At 37.0% G+C, this 20,715-nt stretch overlaps 1 protein-coding gene across 3 annotated transcripts in view; it reads left to right on the top strand.

Annotated features, from left to right (window-relative positions):
• The window catches only part of SOX6 (SRY-box transcription factor 6), a 370,303-nt gene that overhangs the window by 34,076 nt on the left and 315,512 nt on the right, over positions 1-20,715 (top strand). The window lies entirely within an intron of this gene.

The raw sequence follows: 20,715 nt of genomic DNA, 5'->3' as shown, positions 1-20,715 counted from the left end.
TGTGAAAAGATCTAACTTGTTCTAACTTTTTTACACCATGCCTGAGTTATGACTCTACTATAACTTACCATCAGGATTTAAACAAAGTGCCTGACTGCTTCTAGAAACCATGATTTGCTATTACACTAATGACAGGAATTACTAAAAATCTTTGCTGCCTTATTGACCACTTAGAGTACTTAATATTTCTAAGCAAGCTCATGCTTTTGAGGAGTTTTGTCCAGAAAAACATTTCAAAAAGCAATTCAAAAGAACAGTGTGGAAATTTTCAAGTCAAACTATGATTTATAATATTATTTTTCTAAGTAGCAACCACAAAAATAATCATGCTGCTGGAGCCAACAACAGTATTTTTAAATGGTAGGATCTAATGTATGAGGTTATTGCATATGAATGGAGAGATATGTTATTGCAATGATATATTTTATTACTTGCTTCTGTTTTTATTAAGGATAATGAAAACCTTCTGTTTGGCCCTGTGAACAAAACTAATGTGACCTTCCATGTGACCCACCTGTTGTGCTTTCACAATTGATAATAGTTACCTCATGTTAGGGTGATCTGGAAAATAGCAGTGTGCCAGCACCACAGAAAACAACATTTGTGTTTCTGTACTTTGAATTTGTATTTGCCTCAGAACTGAAATTAAGAAAAATATAGGTTATCTAAGAAACTGCTTTAAAGGCAAAATATTATTGTAAGAGCATTGTCCGTGTTACTAGCAGATATGTTTTTAAAGCCATTCAGCTGCTGAATTATAGCTGTAAATCTGCAGAATTGGCTTAAAATCTGTGATTTTTAATAGTATCAAAGATTGTGAGAAAGTCCAATTAGCTCTTTTGAAAGTTACAAGAGTACATAAATTAAAAAAGTCAGTATATATAGTGCAATTTTCCCACTTTTTAATTTAAAAAATTACTTTTTCCCCCTGTTTCATGAAGTCCACAGCATTTATTTACTTTGAGTGGAAAACCTTGAAGGGCTGATTTATTCTAGACCTTATTTTTCTGATTGTATTTAGGTCTTGATTTTGGATACAAACCTTTAACCTGAGTAGTGCAGCGTTCTTTTTCTAGAGGTGCATGATAAATGTATCAGGGCTTCATTGGAATGACTTCTAGGTAATGGGATAAGGATTTGCAGGATCAGGACCCTAATTTCAAAGAGGTTTTCACATGTGGGTTAGAAGTACGTGTGCTACTGCTGAATTTGCTCGACAGACCAGAAAGGCTCTTTCCCTTTGGAGCCCTTATGGTTTATCTGGTCAATGACTTGCAAGCTAAGAAGGATTTACACATTGGATCAATGATCCATGAAATAAGGGGGATTTCCACAACGTCTGTCAGTGACAAGTTACAGTGTGGCCACACAGTATGCATTTTCAGAATTAATGTGTATGTAGAAATATGGAACTGTATAAATGATTATTATGTGATACTGCCTAATGGTCAGGGAAGGATGTAAATAATGTATTATGTGTATTGGTGGGAACTTGGTGATTCCTCTCTTTCTTTTGTTTGGATTAAGAAATGTGTGTGTACATTCTGTGGCAATATTCTTGTGGCTGTACATACATCAAGAAAAATTAGACCCCGTGAGCACAGGAGGTCTTTCAGTGCTACTTTCCCTCAAGTCAATGATTTTTTTTTCTCTTACTCAGTAAATGTCCCAGGTACTGAAGATCAGCAATTGACTGAAGTTACAGAAGGGGGTCAAATGTCTTCAAATGAAAGTGTCCTCCGAGCAGCACCTTTGTGTTGCACCACGAGCCTGTCAGTCTGAGTCCCTCCTGATGGCAAGTGCTAAGTTATGACTTAGGGGGAGAGGTATCCTACTAAGTAGGCAGGGCTTGATCAAAAGCCCCTTTGAAGTCAATAGAAAGATTCCTATTGACTTAAACAGGCTTTGGAGCAAGTCCTTGATTATGAGGGCATGTAATAATCTTCTTATTGCCTCATTATGTACAATGGTAACTTTAGACCTGTGACCCTTCTGGAGGGTGGACTCCTTATCTTCCAAAATCTCCACATCCCAAAGTGACTCACTAGCAAGAGCAGCACCCCAGGTCCTTTTCCTCAGTTCCTTCTCTTAAGGGTCTAAGCCTAAGGTGCATCTCAGCTCTCCTGCTCTGAGTCTGCCAGCAGGCTCATATCTTGCATTCCCCATTATCCTCCTGCAGTGAAGATGGCAGGGACTGTGCTCTACATTACACCTCAAATCTTGTCCACAAACCTGGCAAAGTTCTTGGGACCAGCAGCAGACTGAGCATGGCCGTGCAGGAACCATGTGTGCCTGGATCTGATCTCTGTCAGTGTGCTTCCAATAGCAGGAACAGTTTGGTTTCTGTGAGACCTTTTCATGACAGACGAGGCTAAAAGTGCAAATGGTGCAGTCTAGAGTTGCATTGGCTTTTGTGAAAAGTCTCCATGGAAACATTTTCCAGGGAGGTGAAATGAGCCTCTCTTGGTCTTCTCCTTCTTCTTGAGTCCATTTGTTGGCTGCTTGGTGCGTCACAAGAAGCCTCCAGGAGGTACATTGCTACAGAAGGCAAATGTCCTTAAGGAGGACAAATGATTCTTGCAGTTGGCATTTGACAACCAGAGCCTTGCTACAGCTCACCTTGAGCAATGTGTAAAAGGATCACTGAGCATTCCTTAGAAATAAGAGTGCTAGCAGCAGGGTGATCAAGTTATATGGGTTGAAAAGACAGATTATAGGATGTCTCACACAGCTTTTAAGCCACTTGGATTTCAGTATTCCTGGTTATTCTTTTGAGATTTCTCTTATAAAAACATTTGCTGTTGAGATAACTAAAGTCATGAACTGGCAAGCATGTCATACACTACAAGAAAGCCCTCAAATATGTAGTAGGATGTTTTGCACCTGTGTTTCAGTAACGCTGTAGTTTTGTGACTTCATATTAGAATTTTCCGTGTCTGCTGGCAGTACTGTTCTTAATCACAGTGTTAAACAAGTATGAGTGTAGAGGCAGCCTGGAAGAGAGGAATATATGAAACAATTCTTTCCACAAGTTTTTTTGGGTATCTATTTGGTTCTGTTTTGTCTGTCTGTGAGGTTTGAGGTTAGGGTCAGAATAAACAGAGAATGCCATATATTGTGTTTTTAACATCTTTCTTTGCTTTTTGTCACTACTTGTCATATCAAAATCTGATTTAGGTTCTGAATTGCATAAATTCCAAGCAATCTGTAGCAGGACTTAGGTCTTAGATTGTTAGCAAACAAACCATTTTCACTCTGCCCTGTGTCTGGTTACTTAAGGTCAAGACGCCCAAAAAGGCTTCATTTTTTCATGTTAAATAGGCAGGGTTTTCTGACACTGGTATCTGGAAGGTATCTTTGTACCACTGGTGGGATTTTTTGAATGCTGAAAAGACCTATATGTTTAATTTTCTGTTCATATGCTTACTACAATTTGAAGATCATTCAAGAGAAGAGTGCAAATTGGCATTTTTATTTAGGATAGATAAGCAGGATTAGTTTTTCTGCTTTGAAAAAATAATACTGTTATTTGGTTAAAAAAACACCAGTGGTTTTTATATACTAGAAATATTTCTGTCAGCCATTCATCTAACACGTGTTATTCTCTTCCCAGATCTTTTCCCTGTTGTGTCCTTATTGCAATCATCAAAACCATTTGAAGAGTTTAATTTAGACTGAAATGATTCTCCATAGAATAAACAGAATATCTCACCTGTGAAGGATGATTACATTTTCTAAATTTGTTTAAAAAGGAAGGACCTTCATAATTCACAAGTGTTCTACTTGCAGTTTTTATGTGGCAATATTCACAAGTTCTACTTGCAAGAGAAGTCTTGCATACTTTAAGTCTGAAAATAAAGCATTTCTGTGTTTGACTACTATCAGCAATTGTATCTTTCATTTTATTGGCACTGAAAGATTAAGCATCAGTGCTTTGATTTCAGATATCATCTGGCTTGATATTAGTGGTATTTTACTGTGAAAATACATTTTTTCCTGGTTATTTGAGTGCTCATGATGTGCTGTGTGAATTAAGGAGATTTCAGTTGTCTTTCAAATTAGGCATTAAAAGACAGTTGTGGCACAGCTTTAGGTAACGCTAGACAGAAGCAGAGGTGCCTTGTGGAAGTATTAACTTGGAGTTCTGGTGCATCTTCCACATGTGTGGGTAACTCTCATCTGTTGCGTAGCGGGGAGGTGACTGACTTGCTGTCTAAGCTTGGTTTGGTGAGCAATTCATTCAGGCACCTCACTGGCACAAGTCACAGTTGAGTGCAATTTAGGATGGAAAGTCAAATTCTTCACCTGCACATAATTCCATCTCTTCCCAGCAGCAATGCTGGTACAGATTTGCTTTGCAAATAAGAGTAGTCTTGCCAGGAGCTGTACAAATGAATTTCCATGGCATTCCTGGCAAGAACAGGACCGAAGGATGGACTTTGGTGTGTCTCAATGTCTCTTGCAGCCTGTGCAGGAGCTCTATGGCTTTGCTAGCTACCAAAGCTGCAGGTCCTCAGCGATGGGCTCTCATCAGGGCTGTGGCCCTACCAGCCCTGTTACTCTGCCAGACCATCCCCAACTTGCAGCATACACAAACAGCTAATCCATTTATGCAGCAGCATCTGGCTACTCCAGATTTCCACTAAGAACAGGGTCTCTCAATAAGATTTCGATCTCTCCGATTTGTTAAGTACCCTTTGCTCTCTCCTCCATAATTAAACAGATATTTAGATACTGTATTCCCTATATCTGCATCTGTGAAAAGATATATAGAATAGATGTTATCTCTGCCTGAATGTGTGAATTTCCATTCATTTTTTAGAGGATGAAAACTTTTTGCTGTGGGCCTAAAGCAGGCCAAATATGCTACTATGTGTTGTTATTTCTTAAGCTTATTACATAACCCAGTTTATTTTTAGTGTCTGTTATATGTTTTTTTCCCCCTCCTTTTATAAGAAAATTTTACATTTTTCTTGCTTTAAAGCTCTGTTAAAGTTGCTTGAATTCATTTGATAGTGGTTGATTGTTCCTTATACCTATTACCTAGCTTTAAAGTTCAAGGAATTTGTTCAGGATATTTCCAGCAGCTCACAAGCTATGAAATGTCAACATTTTCAATGCAAAAGCAGCTGCGTGTGCTTTTGTTTTTAGAGTTGAACTTGAGACTCTGTTGAACCAGTTTTTGGCACCATCTTTAGAAAAATCAGGGTCATCTCAAGATGGAGTCTTACAAAATTAGTAACTACTTTAAGAGCAGTTTCATTTTAAGTACCCTTAAATAGCTGCTGTAGTTTGGTTAAGTTATGTATCATTTGATTTCAGCTTTCTATTCCTTGAAAGACTTGGATATCTTTTCCTTTTGCATATTCAGGATTCCCCATGTCCCTGTTTTCTCTACATTGTCTTCCACTGTTTCACAGGAGCAGACTTCTTTTCATCCTGTCATATTTGTTCTGTATTAGAAACAGTATCTGAAAGCCAAAGGGGAATTTTGCATGCAGCAGTCTGGCCAAAAGTGTATCAGTATGGCAAAATTTTTGTTAATAAAAAGGAGGGAAAAAAAAAAGGGACAATTGCCCTTTTGACACCTCTACCCTCACCCCCAAATTTATATATTCTTGTAGGATTTTAACAGTTGAAGAAAGGTAAACAGTTATGTTCTCATTTTTCTTGAATATCTCTCAGTTCAGGAATATTCTGTGTGCATCTGGCTAGCTGTGAATGTAAATATATGTGTATAAACATGTTTTATAATTTGAAGTTATACTGTCTGTTAACTAAAATAATAGCCCCAAAAGCAGTTGGCCTGTCATAGATGATATAGTTCAGCTTTTATATCTGCTGTTCATCAAAAGAACCAATGAAAATTTCATTTTAACTGGCAGCCAAGTAGCTAGAAAAATAAAGGCTGCTGATGCCAGAATATGAGCAACACAATAATTTGCTAAGACTAATATGTCTGGCTGTAACCTGATCATATATGGATCAATTGATGATATTTTAAATTAATTTGTCATGTGACTGACTTGCAGTTCTAAATTCCAGGAAAATATCACCACTGAGTTCAGTGAAAAACAGCATTGTTTGTTCAGTAGAGACGTTTTTCAGCCAGACAGTGATGAAAGTGCTTGCTAATAAGTAGACAGGAAATTGAGAAACACATATTAGAATAGAATAAATATATTTTTTTTACTTGCAAACTTCTGGTTTTCTTTTCCTTAAGGTTTAGTGAAGGTGTAATTTTGTCTCACATAATCTTGTATTCTAATTAATTATTAGGAGGAACAAGGACAGGGAGCAACTTGCTTTCAGAATTAAACAGTATGGAATAATTTTTGACCAGACCCTGAAAAAAATTATTCTTGCGGGTTATACTGTTAAGGATTTATTTCCTTGTCCTCATTTCTTTTTTCCTCCTTCCCTGCTCCTTGCCATTAAATGGCAGGATTGTTTTAATTGTTTAAAGGAGAGGGGATTGTGGACTCTGCTGGAGTGTCAGCTTCTCTACCTAAGCCTTGCTGGCTTACTGAGCTTTTCCGGTTCACTGGTGCAAGTGCAAGCATCAAATGGTTCATATCCAGCTCTAATTCAAACTTACTTGGCAGTTATTTCTTGAATGGCCCAATTTTACATGTGATTAGTTTTTAATTCTTAAATCATGACATAAACTGTGTGTATTATATTACAAAGAAAGTCTGTTAATACGTAGGAGATGATTAGCTGGAAGTGCAAGTTCTGTTTTTCCTGGTACATCAGTGTGCAACCACTGTGGCTTCTGTGGGGACTCCTGGTCTGCAGCTGAAGGCAGAATTCATCCCAAAGTGGAAAAAAAAAAAGTGATGCAGATTTTTAGGATGTGACAAGAATAACATTACAAGATAGATAACTATAGCAAGGCATAACAAGAAAACTGTGTTTCTGTGAAAAGCAGACTGCAGTTATTTCTGGTCTGATCCTGCTTTCTGATTCACAGTTTTGAAGGCCAAAACATATAGAAATGAATATATTTGTGCATGGGAAGGACTTGGGAAATCTCTGCTGGTCTTGTTCCTATTTGGGTAGGCAAGAATAGGGCCAGATGAAATGTCTTGCTCTGTTTATATCCACCAGCTTCTCAGTTGCATTAGAACATAATTGTAGGAACAACCATGCACTGGGCTCATGATGAGCTCATCTGCTTAGCAAAAAATGTCCATTTTTTACAGCTGGAAACTCAACCTCGATATGTTCAAGGAAATTAGGTCTACTACTATCTCTTGTCATTGCTTGTACAGAATTTGCATCAAAAGTATGCCGGAATATATCACTTTTATGAATGGTAAACTGCTAGTTATATTAGAATAGGTAAAATGAAGACCTATTGTGTATATATATATATATATATATATATATATATATGTATATTTTACTTTCAAAGTGAGATGGAGATATTAGGTTGTCTCTTTTTTTAATGCAGACTCTATATCTAATTACTGTGTATTGAAGCAAACGAGGCTCCACTCTTTCTGAGAAATAATAAAACTGAAGTAACACATTGGTGAATCTGCTTTATTGGGTTTGGCCTTTTCTAGATGCTGTGAAATTTAGACCAAAATATTAGTTCCACTGGCCTGAAAGCACCAGCATTTTTCCCCTGCAGTTTTTCTGATGTTGTAGCAGTTGCTCAAGATTCTGAGGTGTAAGCTGAATGATTTTTCTCTTATTTCTTGTGCATTTTGATTGGATTGATCCTTTTGGGGTTGGTGTATTATTATCACCACATTGTGCCTGCTACACGTCACTGTGGTGAAATAGCTGGAATAACAGGGACACCCCATAATGCTTTTGTAATGTGGCAGCAATCTGATTAGTCTTCCTGGAAGTAAATACTTTTGATCTTTTCACTTTTTGGTAGAGTCTTCAGAAAGTCATGCTGGCACTCAAAAAATATGGGCCTATGACTTGATGGCAATTTGCAACTTGTTACAATATTGTTAGCTGTGATAAAATTAAAGGGGAAAAAAGGCTGTGGGAAATAAATAAGCTGTATTTGTTTTTTTAAATCTCTGATGTTAGGAAATCTGCTCCGAGATCCTGTATAAAAATAAGGATGTAATGTGCAGTTTTTTTGCCAAGAGGGAGATATAGACTCTTTGGAGTGTCACCAATGAGGGTGACACTCTGTGTAGTCAAATGTTTATTTTCTTGCTCATACATTACATTTTGTCTGTCTGATGGCTTGTCTAATAAGGATGAATGTGGTTCTGATGCCTGAGATTGCCTTGTGTACCCATAGATCTCTTCACCAAATAGACTGTTTCTGATTTCTCACTTATACTCTTGTGCAGATATATTTTTGTGTTACTACATATTTTATGCATCTCTTTTTTTTTTACATTTTGCTATTATAATTTCATGGAACTTTTTTCCTCAGAATGTTTTGTTGAGGGACTATCCTCTTCATGTTACTTGCAATAATAGCATCTTTAATTTCAATCCAAATTTCTTACGTAATTTTCTTACTACTATTTTTCATAAATTTTTGCTCAGTTCTCTGTGTGTAAAATGATTCAATCTTTTATCCTTTTACCTGTCAATTATTCACCTTTTAGCTGTTATTTCTATTTCTTTAGCTTCCCAATTTATATGTGTGAATACTTTGATGGGTGCAAATCCATGTTCTGGTATGAGCATTGGATTTGAAATCCTGTATTTTATAGTACATAAATTTTTGTGGTTTCCATGCCATATGTAGTGCAACACTTATTTGTTTGCTCTGGAACTTGTAGTTGGCATTTGGGATGTATTTCTATGCTGCACTATTTAAAAATGTGTATTTGCTTGGTTTTTTTTAATATTTTCACTAACTGGGGAGCAGTTGATCCATTTTGATACCAACCAGGTTAATAATTTGTATATTCAATAAACAGAAGTCTGTGAGAGAAGCATCTATTTCCACCAGGGATAATAGATAAAGTAAATTCCTTAGAATATATATTGCAATATGTTTGCATAATTTTGTGTTCTTGCTTATGGGATGCTTGTAGGTGAGAGACATTAAATGCAGACCTATCCTCACAATTTCTGAAAGTAACTGAAATGGTTAGATTTGAGAATCAATTCAATATTGAGTTTTCTGATTTTTGTTTTTTTCATGCTATCGATGCTGTCCAGAGAAAGCTGAGAACAACATCATTATTGCACAGAAATTTTCAGCTTCTGATACACATTTTTCTGGCAGAGATGACTAAAAGAAGTGAATTAAATGCAATCTGCAAAAGACTCTTATTAGTGCTTTTGGAAGTATGTTCCATGTTCTCATCATGTTTTCTTTTTTGTAGAAAATCTTGGAAACTGAGAGCCAAAAAAGAAGTCTAGTATCATTCAAGATTAGTCCACGTTCCCTGGTTCTCCCGTTGTTTTTCAGGCTTTCCTACATTTAGAGCTTGCTCATAGTATTGCAGTTTGTGCAGACTGAAAAAAAAATTGGTGGGAGAGTCCAATGTGAAATATTCTTGGTAGTGTTCTTCAGAGTATCATTGTGAAGTGCCTTTGGTTCCTTTTACTTCTAACAATTTGATTTCTGGTGGATCGTTAGTTTGATTTCAGAGCCAAGAATCTTCAAAAAAAAGGGATTTCCAAACTAGAGGCAGTTCACTTTACTCCTAACAGCCTAGACAATGCTTTGAATAATCAACATAGAGAGGTAACACAGAGAAATGAGTTTGGTAAGAGGTATCTTGTACGTGAAGGTGAGGACATGAGCCAGAGGTGAAGACATTCCTTCTTTCTACCCTGGTAGAACTTCCTAGGATAGAAGTCAGATTCTGGCGTGTTTAAATTTCCTTTTGAGGCCGTGCTTTGGCAAGATGCTGCCTTGTTGCTTATAAAATGACTAAAGTGTCTACCAAATGCAAGTGCCAAGTCAAAATATGTTCTGTATTTTGGTAATTGTGCAGAAAGAGCACCAGATGGTTCTGATGATGAAGCGCTTTGGGTGGGATCATCAAGTTTTAATGGATGGCAAACTCCAAAAGCTTAATTATCAACCTCTCTAGCAGCATCCTTTTTATTGGAGTGGACAAGTTATTTTCAGAGACAGAAAAGAAATAACTCTGTATTTCTTTGCACGTAGCTGAATAAAACCCACTTAGCTTCTTTGTAGGAATATCTGAAGCTCAGAATACTTGGGCCTAATAGAGAGGGTGCCAAGTTAAGTTCCAAAGTGGAAAAACTATGTTATGAATAATACTGTTTTTGTTTGAATAGTTTGATATTTTCCCAGCATGCCCAGTTTTCATGGTGTGCTGCTAATGTGTAACTCCCCTACAATATCAATACCCTACATTTTGGGTTCAGGTGTATAGCAGTGTTGTTTATTTTCCACATTTAGTCTGAAATGGCTCAAGAGTGGTCTGTTCTTTGAGAAAATTTTCCTATTGGAGGAATTTGGGCAGGCCACATTTAGAGCAAGGAAACTAAAAGATTAAATAGCAGATCTCATAGCACACTTTTAAACTCCTGCAATGTTGCTTGATTTCATAAAGTGAGTCCATTCAAGCTGGAAGTGTTGATTGATTTGTTTCTGTAGTGGTACAATTTGGCTTTTAATTTTAATACCTTCCATTCAAGGCTGGTAACAGCATAGCAGTAACTTGTGTGCTGTAATCACAGAGGGCTTTGTATATATTTGAATAAAATGTTCTGCATGTGATTTTTTTTTCCTTTTTTCATTTGTATATGTTTGCTAACTCCTAGTAATGGTAGCATTTGCTTTCAGTTTTTACACAGGAATACTGTTACCTTTTTCTGAAACTCTGGTTGTTATTGTCACTGAAATAATGGAAAATTTCACCATTGATTACAGGGTCAGTTTGTTGACATACTTCTTGGATAAAGAATTTTGAGCTAATGACACCAGGTACAGCCATCATTCACACCATGCACGTACTACTGTAGGATAGGACTGGATCTTCAAAATTATGTAAAATTTCGATTTTCTGAGATTTGAGAATCCTGCAACTTATCCTGCCACATAACAACAAGTAAAACCAGAAGGGCCTAACTGGTTATGTTTTCAGACCATCTTATTTTGTCTGCAGGAATCAGGTTTAAAAAACTGTTGGGACTTGCTACAGAGCACAGCTGCTTCTCCATGTAGGGAGAGATATCAGGAGGACTATCATATATGATTGATGGGAGACTGTCTTGTTGGCGTTGAGCCACCTTGCAAATTTTTTTATATAATTGTCTGTTAATTTTTGTACGTGCACTTCAGCAACTTGTGATGAGTTAATCTCGGAATCAGAATCAGCATGGTTACATAGAGGGTTGATCTGACTTTCGAGAGTAATGGAATTTTTTTAAACTTAAAACTTTTAAAATATTTAATATTATTTTTACTGAGTTTTGCAGTTCTACATGGCTTAGACTGGGATTCTGTTGTTTCTCATCTCATTAAGTAGAATCTTATTCTCTGATTTTCAAGGAGCTGACTTTTTATTTCACCAACTATAGGGCAGCAGAATTAGAAATGTGTTCCTAGGTCTTCAAATTATGGCTTGAAAATTTCACAAACTTTATGTTGGCACTCTGTGCAGAGGAAAATGTCATCCAACTCTAGTATTTTCAAATATTTATCTTGTAAGGTACTTAAAAATTTCTTTAGGAGGTGTTATAAAGGTGCAAAATATATTCTTGTGGTGATTTACCATAGTAATTTCTGACTTTGCAGTGAATTGCCAGGTAATTATAATTCAGTCAGGTTTTAGAAATTTCTAAGAGGTTAATTACCTCTTAGGGATGAAAGAATAAAGGGCAAAATCCCAGATCCATTAAAATATTTGTTGTTCTGTGATAAAACAAGTACAGGAGGGTTTTAACCCTGTGTCCCCAAAATAGGCACACTTCCCTGTGAATTTGGAGGAATTCCTAGGGTTTGCTATATTTCTTTGAGGGACCATATTTATTCACACTACATATTCACTACTACTTCTGCTGATATTTAGAAGTTCCTGTCCTCTGAGAACTGCAGGCTTTTCAGTCTCTCTGTGGCAATTTACACAGTAATAAGAACAATGGGATCTTGGACATAACTGTGACCTGCAGCATCACCCTGATGCCCTTAGTTGAAAAAAAAAGTGGATTAGGTTATTTGGAATCAAGGAGTAGTCAGCAATAAAATACCTGAAAATGTAAACGTGACCATTGAAACTCCAACTGGCACTTTACAGTTTCTTTACTGAAGAAAAAGGAGAATGAGGAAGAGAAGAATAAGGATTAAAAGTCAGAGATCTTCTAAGAACATGATCTTGGTTCTTGAAAGTGGAATTTCAACATTTTCTCTTTTCTTAATGTCCCAGAAATTTTTCTTATAAATTTACTTATACGTAAATAGTTAACTTTGCAGTGCATTCCAAAGAGTTCAAATGCCAGAAAAAGAAGGCAGGGTCACCTGGAAAAAGAGAAATTTCTAGCTCAAAGAAGCAAAATATGTTGAGTTAAAGTAAAATAGAGAACTAGAAAATTTTACAATAATAATAAAGAATAAAAAAGAAGACAACCTACATACTTTATGGCTGCCAGGGATTAGTTATAACTTGTGCTCTAATGATTTCTGATGGATGTTGCTCCAGTGTTCACTCTGGTGCTTGTTAAAAAGAAAATGGATAAAACACCACCCTAAAATTCTATAGCAGCTTCATATAGCACAAGTACTTCCTACAGAACCTTCTTTTTAGAGAAATATAAGTTATTCTCTGCATATTTTTCTTTTCTTCCTTCCTTTCTTTTGTTTAGTTAAGGCAGTGATAAGATCTTGTAATGAGACGTCAGGCTGATGAGTTAATTTGGTGAAACTTTTAGGTTTGCCAACTTCTTGATTGCGAATTCTTTTCTTTTTCCTTTTTTTTTTTAAAGTAAGATCAGTATTCCATTTACATTTTTGAAACATCACATGCAAAACACCTAGTAACCACCCCTCTAGCCATCAGCTTTTCATTGCTGCCTGTCAGTATCTTGCTGAGGGCAGGTGCAGGTAGCCTGGGGCTCAGAGATGTCAAGCAATGCTGGTAAATGCCTGGAGATATGGTTTTATATGACTATCTAAAGAGACTATGACTATCTAAATAATTTTCAGCACATGAGACACTCAACCTTTCCCCTAAACCTGTCTTTAAATTTGTGGCTTGGGACATTCTGTCCTAAAGAGCAGGGTAACTCTGACTCTGAGTTTGCTAATATGTGAGTCCTATAAACAGTGCAAAAACCAGGCAATGAACAAAAAACTCATCTTTTTTGGACTGAAAATGGAGATTTAGCATTTTTACCTCTTTGACTTCAATACCCAGGACTGTGCTTAAATTGGAGGAAGGGGTCATCATATAATTTTTTTGATGGGCAGTGTTGCCTGCAAGAATTTCTATCTGTGGTGAACATAGTTCTGGTTTCAAAATATCTTGCAGAGGTGAATTTTGCAGAAAAATAGGAAATCCAAATCTTTGGGTGATAGGCAACAAGTATTTGTCAAAAATTTCAAATCAGATTTTGACAGAGATGTCGTAAGTGAAAAATCCAAGGAAATTAGGGCTACACCTGGTAAAGTCTCCAAAAGGTGAAATGTTGCCAAACTGATAGTTTTACCATTGAAGGCAAATTTCTGTTCAAGGTGTACTCTTTCCTTAATTAGCACAATTTTTTCTTGCTTTTTTAACTAATCAAGTAGTCATCCTTTAGGAGACACTGAAAGGAGGCCAAAAGGTTTTTATTTTGAGGGCTTGATGAGATAAAGTGATTAATATTTTTTTTGGTGTGATCTATTTGTCCAGCAGGCAAGAGTTAATTATCTTCAGGGCTGATAATTGTAGATAATCACAAATAGAAGGGTCCTTTGGGCACAATACAAAGCAATATCCTTTCTGGGGCACTCTGTGCCCACATACTTGGGAACAGTTTTCCCACAGAGGATGCACCTGTAAGGTGGGATCCTAACTTAATGGGTCCTGGAAGAAAGAAATTTTATTTACTTATTTTTCTAAAGTGAAATGAAAATTAGAGCACCTGGATTTCCTTTTCTCTGATTATAGTGTCAGGATAAATGAATTTCAAAAATGGGAGCTGAGACGGGAAGTTAGAGTACGACTAAATGAAAAAAACAGATTTTAGCTATAATTATTATGTTTCAGAGTTTCAGGGAAGAAAACTCTGAGATATACAGTAAGGAGGTTTTGTCCCTCAGGGAATCCAGGGAAGTAGACCTGAAGGCAGACATTCTTAAGGCCTTCTAATTGATTTTTATGTCCTACTTAACTAGCTTTGAAAACTCTTAGCTTCAGTTACATGGGACTCTCCAACAGAGAACCCCAATATTTTGTCTGGATTAATATTAATTTCAATGGGAGCAAATGGCACAACTATATTATCATATTACAAAATAGATGTGTCAGAAAAATTGTTAGTTTGTATGCAGCTGACATCTCCTTTTCCCTTTTTCTATTCTGTTTTCCACCTTTTTTAAAAATTTAAACCAGCAATCTCTATTTTTTTGTTGTTATTGTTGTTGTTGTTGTTTAAGTACACCACAGTCAGGGCAGGTTGAACCTCCAATTGTCAGGGAAATGTCAAATCCATGTGCTATGTGGGATAATTATGCTGGAATTTTAAATATGGTGATGTGTTCCCATGCACTAGTATTATTGTTGATATCTCTAAAATATCAGCTCAACATTTCAGCTATCTTACAATTTTTAACTCTTGTAAAATGGTAAAACTGGGCTTTCAGAATTACCACTCCCTCTGCCCCCCTCATAGATATAGATATATATAATATATCTTTGCTCAAGGGCTTTAGTTTCCTGTTACTATTCTAAGCCTTGTCTATGCATATGTAGGTGTAACACTATAAAAAAAAATTGTACCAAGGAGTTTGCATCTGGTAAATGTAGCTCAAGCACAGTTGAGTAGGTGGTTAAGTCAAAGTGCAGTGAAAGAATCTGATGAAGATTTATCCTAAACTCTTTGTGTGGCCTGAGTGAGACAGCATCAGGCACTGAGGGATGCTAAGTAACTCAAAGCCTCCCAAGTTATCTAAGTTTCAACTCTACATGTTCTCAACTCTGCATAATTCTTGCTGCTTTGTTGGGCAAGGAAAATGCAGTCACAGAATTTGTTTTTATTTTCCTTTCCAGAGAGACCTTTTCTTTTTGCTCAGAAGAGGTCACCAGTTATATATAAAATATAAAAATATGTATAGGCAATAGATACAAAAAAATAGAGGATAAGTAGATAGCTGTAAATATACACAGTTGATTTGCATCACAAATCAATGCAATTCCATTCTGTTGTGTAACTGAATTTCAGTTTGGTCCAATCCAGAGCTCATGAAGCTAATCAAAGAGAATTAACTGCATGGTGAATTACAGTTTGAATAATATTTTATACTCTTTATAAAATAAAGAGTGTGACTGTTGTTTTCAGTCATATGACTGAGCTGAAAGAGCATACCTTCTTTTAAACACAGTAAGCCAATTCTTCAGCAAAATTATTTTAAACATTGGTCTGCATATGAAAGAGAAGGGAACCTGACACATTATGTATTCAAAAGATAAAGGGAGCCAAAAACTCCTGAAAGTATTGTTAATTTTAGTACAATTTGGCAAGAAAAATTTCATCCAAGTAGTAAGCTAGCAGCTCCTGCTATGTGTATTGTTGCATAAAGGTAGTATTATATACTGAACCAAAATGTTATTTTTTTGTGTTAAAGTTGCATCCAGAGAGCCCTTATGAGACCGGATTACGGTTGTGCCAGGAGACCCTGCTGTTGTTGCAAGTCCCTGTACACACATAGGAAGAGATTAAAAAGATATCATTCCACCTGGTGAGAGGAGAGTTGAGGCCCAGGGTGAGAGAGAGAGAGAGAGAGAAGGAAAAAAAAAAGGCCAAATATTATAATGCAGATCAATACCAACACCATCTTTTCGGTCTTTGTGTGATTTCCACAGGGGCGTGACAAAAGTGACTCCCTGCACAGTGACCCTGGGTGTCACTTCCAAGCCCTGTCATCTGCAGCCCACAGCTTCTCCAGGTGTAGAGGGTAACTGGAAGTGCAGTTTGGATCAGCTGTAAAGCTCTCTCTGTACTTGTTGCATCCTTCCAACAGCACCATCCTTCTAACACCAAGGGTTTCTTATGTTTGGAATCCCGCTCATACTTCTTGGGGCTTGTAATGCTGTAACTTTTCAGTCAGGGCTGAATTGACCTGGCAGGGCCGTCAGCACATGGATGGGCCCATGGAAATGCTACAGAAACAGGCCTGTTGTGAAAGCTCCCTCTGTTTCCTTTCATGCAGTCCTAGGGATCAGGAACGCCCCGGCCTGTGGCTGTGAAAACGCCGTGCAGCTCACCGGGAGTTCAGAGGTTCTTTTTGTGTCCCAGCACACCGTGTGAGTGGCAGTGGGCTGGTGCAGGAACTCCAGGGAAATCTGCGTCCCTTGATGTGGGAGCAGGCAGCCAGCAGCATTTACCACCTTTCCCCGGGCAACAGAGGAGGCTTGTGCTGTCTGCAGCCGATGAGTTATAACTGGAGTTCCTCCTCTCCCCTCGGCCTTCCAAGCAGCGTGGTGTATGTCTTGTGGTTCTTATCTGCTCGAAAGTATGCACACAGAGCTTATCAGATCTGGAATGCTAGCACCCTGCCTTTTATATGAAGCAATAAATGCATATTTAGGTATTGCTTTCATCTGCATGGTGAATTAGATGTTTTTGGTGTTTTCAAGTGTAATTTTAGTGGTAGATGTAATAATACGTTTAAATTAGTTGTTGGAGATATGCAGTACTTTTTTTTGTGAAAATCCTTTTCAGGCTTCAGCTGATGCTACATTATGAAGTGATACTACGTATATTTTGTATTCTATACTCATGTCCTGTAATGATTGGATGCTTTACAGATCTGAAAGCAGACAGCAGAGAAACCTTCCTGAATTGCCTGTTGGAGACACTTACACAATAGCACAATTATTTGTTAAAGAAGAGATGATAAGGCGATTTTATAGCCCATTATGTAATGTAACACTGCCAGCTAATGTGCCACTACCAAGTGACACCCTTTTGGGAAAGACAGGCAACCACTGTCTGTGTAGTTTGGCAAAAGTGGTCATGTTTACGGCGTTCCTTTTTTAAAGAGGTAGTTTACAGAAACACCGTCACTGTATGTATTTGTTGACATGTTTTTTGTAGGCAGATGTGAGGTTGCTCTAAACTGGAAGTCATGTAGTTTACGTAAGTGCTAACCAGAGCTAAACTGGATTAGAGTGGGTTTGTGGCCAGTCATCTCCAAGTGTGGGCAGAGTGAGCTCATATCTCCCTGCAAAGCTGTGGAGATGTAGCCTATTTTAGGTACTTCTTTTGAGCCTCATTTCTGTAATAATGACATCATAGCTTCTGGGGTGTAGAATCGTAAAGCACCACTGCTGCAGAGGGAAGAAATACTAGCTCCCTTTTGTGTATTAGGAACTGGGAAGCACAAGGTAACTTCTGATGAAAGTTGAGCAGAAAATCTGTAACAAAAGCATCAGCTGAGTACAGAGTTTTGGAGAGCAATTTTTACATTGTATGCGCTATGGCGTGGCCCTTATCTCCCTGTGATGCAACGTGTGTTTTAAAATGACCACTTGTGGAACAGGTGGTGTGCTCTGATTCCTTCTTTCATGGATCACTTGACTGCAATCTCTGTTAAGGAGTACAAAAATGCAAATGAAAATCACTGCAGAGGGACTACTTTAAAATGCAAAGCGATAGGCAAACAATGTTGTAGTTACATAGGTTTGGTTGGGCTTTTTGGGTTTTTGTTTGCTTGTTGGTTTGGGTTTCTTTTTTTTTATTTTTTATTTTTTTGGCTATGCAAAGAATGAAGAAGAGCAAATATTTTGAGAAAGAAGCCAGCAAAGGCAATAAAATACAATCCTTGAGTGTTTGAACAGGAGTGAAACAAAGGGAAGCTAGCAGGAATATGCTGGTAGTGGTTAATTACTGCGTTTGCTTTCCTGTTTCAAAATGATCACGTATGAAGAATATTCTGTGTGTAAGTAAAATATTTTTCATTGACCTATCTTGAATAGGTATCCTTTACCTGAATAAAGGAAGAGTTTTAGAAATCCAGTTCAAAGGTTTTCATTACAATCAGCCTACTGCCTCCTTCATTTTTGTGATTGTGTCTAGACACACGTCATTAATGATGCTTTAATTGGTAAGTATTGCACATTTAAGGGTGTGAAATTGCTGTGTGATTCGGGCCCTAAATGTGTAGTTTCATTTCTATATTATTCCTTTTTCTCATTTCACATTATGCTATAACTCTGAAAATAGTTTTTTAACAGTTTTTAAATGATACATATTCTAGTCCCAGGAGCCCACAATGATAGGCCACATTCTCAAATGATATAACATGATGCCATGCTTTTTACTAAATGACTGCTTCCATTTTTTGCTTCCAGGCTTCCTTCACGCTCACTGGTGACTGTGCACAGAAAATACAGGCTACCTGTAGAGACTCTATCTTAGAAGAATCAGAATATTTTAATTAAGGATTTTTTAAAATTAGTAATTTTTTTTTCTCCTCCTTTTCAAAACTGATGAATTTTTTTTTTCTGAAGACCGAGACCTATGGGAATTATTAAGGGTGACTATTTTTATAACTGATATTTGGCTTTTTATGGAATTTTCTTTGGTTCATAGCTCATAGGGTAAACAGGGTCCTACTGTCATTTAGTGATGTTCATAATCCATTTTATGTCCAGTGTTGGTGTCAATATGTCCTTGCAAGACAAACCAAGGCTTAGCTGTTTGAAAATTGAGTTATTTTGAAGGATTCTGTTAAATTGTTAGATGACTATGTATTATTCTTAGGTCAATGAGAAATCATTAACTTAACTAATTCTATAGCAAAGGTGCCTGAAATCAGAGTGTAAATTCCTCTTACTGCTTCAGTTACCTCCTTTCATATTGGAATTGGGAGGGCAAGTCTTTAATAAGGATGGTAGCAATCTTCTAAACATGCAGAAATTGAAGGTATTCAGAATGTTTTGAAAGAATTTCAACTGCAAAATATTTGAGTGAAATTTCTGGCGGGATTTGTATCAATTAAAACTACAGAATACTTTTAGGACAATTTTGTCCTTGTTATGTTTATGCAAGAGATTTCACTTGTGTGGTCACTTGGAGTTCAACTTGAGACTTTTTAAGTGAAAATGTAAATGGTTTGAGCTGCTAGAATAATTTTTTTATTAATATTGTGATAGTATTTGATGGACATAAAGTTCTTTTCTTTTCTTTTCTTTTCTTTTCTTTTCTTTTCTTTTCTTTTCTTTTCTTTTCTTTTCTTTTCTTTTCTTTTCTTTTCTTTTCTTTTCTTTTCTTTTCTTTTCTTTTCGGATAAGAAAATAGGGTTTATTTTCAGTTTAAGAAAAAAGTGCTTGGACATCTAAAAATAATAAAAGTGATGACAACTATAAAGTAGAGGAGTAGAGGTGTAAGAGAAGAAAAAGTATTTAGCAACCACTCAGTCTAATTAGGTCATATGGTTCATGTGGTCTGTGTCTTAGCTATATTTTCTTTCTTCTGGGCAGAGAACTGTGCAAGGTAAAATGAATCCAGGCAGTAAGGAAAAGGTATTTTCTTCCATGTAAACTCTAGATACCTCATACCTGAAATGTCACTGTGAATAACTTTCTGGTAGATTAGCCTGTTTTCAGCATTTTCCTTGCACTCTGCTTGTGTTTGTAGACCTTGAGTGTTGCTGAACGCTTCCTGGACTGCACTATTTTATTAAATTTTTAAGGGAAAGTGGTTGAAGGAGAAGTTGGTTTTGTACAGGCTGCTGAATGCAACAGACATCTCAGCCCTGATGAGTCCCTTTTGAACAGACCAGGCTCTTCAGGGCTGGGCTTTTTTCCCCCATCCTGCCCAGCTCCATAATGGATAAGCCTGCAGCTGATTCACAGTTCTGAAGCGTTATCTGAGCCACAAGCCTTCACTGGCTTGGGATCACTGGGTTCAGCCAGCCCTCTTCTGCCTTCTCCCTCACTTGCACTGTAAGAATTAAGGCTTCACATACCTATTGTTCTGTAGGATTTTTACCAAACTGAACTTTCTCCCTGGTAGATTTCCAGAGTGCTAAAGCTAAGTTTAAAATTTTGTATGTTTAACCTTTCCCCCTAATTGCTTGCCTGGAATAAAGGTTTGGTGCTTTGTTCCTAAATTCTCAACATGAGGTGGTGTGCATTAAAGTGTATTTATACTTTCAGATTAATTAACTCTGACCTTATGAACCACTGTCCTTGTTTAATTGGTGGCTCCAAAGCACACTAATGGCATAAATCAGCTGATAATGAGATTCAGACTTGCTTTTAAAATATATAATAACAACACTGCATTGATAGAGCAAATGAGATTTGTTGACTCTCTGTTGGTATTACAGGAGAGAAGACACAATTAAATGTGTACTTTCAGGATGGGGGAGGGCTTGGTTGGAATGAATAATATGCACTTCAGGGTGGGTGTATGAAATAAGGAGGATATTCTGCATCAAGATAAGTTTGGTATTCTCTCCTTGTCTCTAGGCACTGTGCAATACTGGCTGGTGCACTTTAGGATACAGAAATGTTGTGGGAAGGTGTTTCTTAAAGATTACTGGGGGCTAAGAAAAATGACAATTTCATCTTTAAATATAGTTACATGTTTTTA

Source organism: Camarhynchus parvulus, chromosome 5, assembly GCF_901933205.1.
Source record: "Camarhynchus parvulus chromosome 5, STF_HiC, whole genome shotgun sequence".
In the NCBI taxonomy this organism is placed as follows: domain Eukaryota; kingdom Metazoa; phylum Chordata; class Aves; order Passeriformes; family Thraupidae; genus Camarhynchus; species Camarhynchus parvulus.
This window is presented reverse-complemented; position numbering and strand designations above follow the sequence as displayed.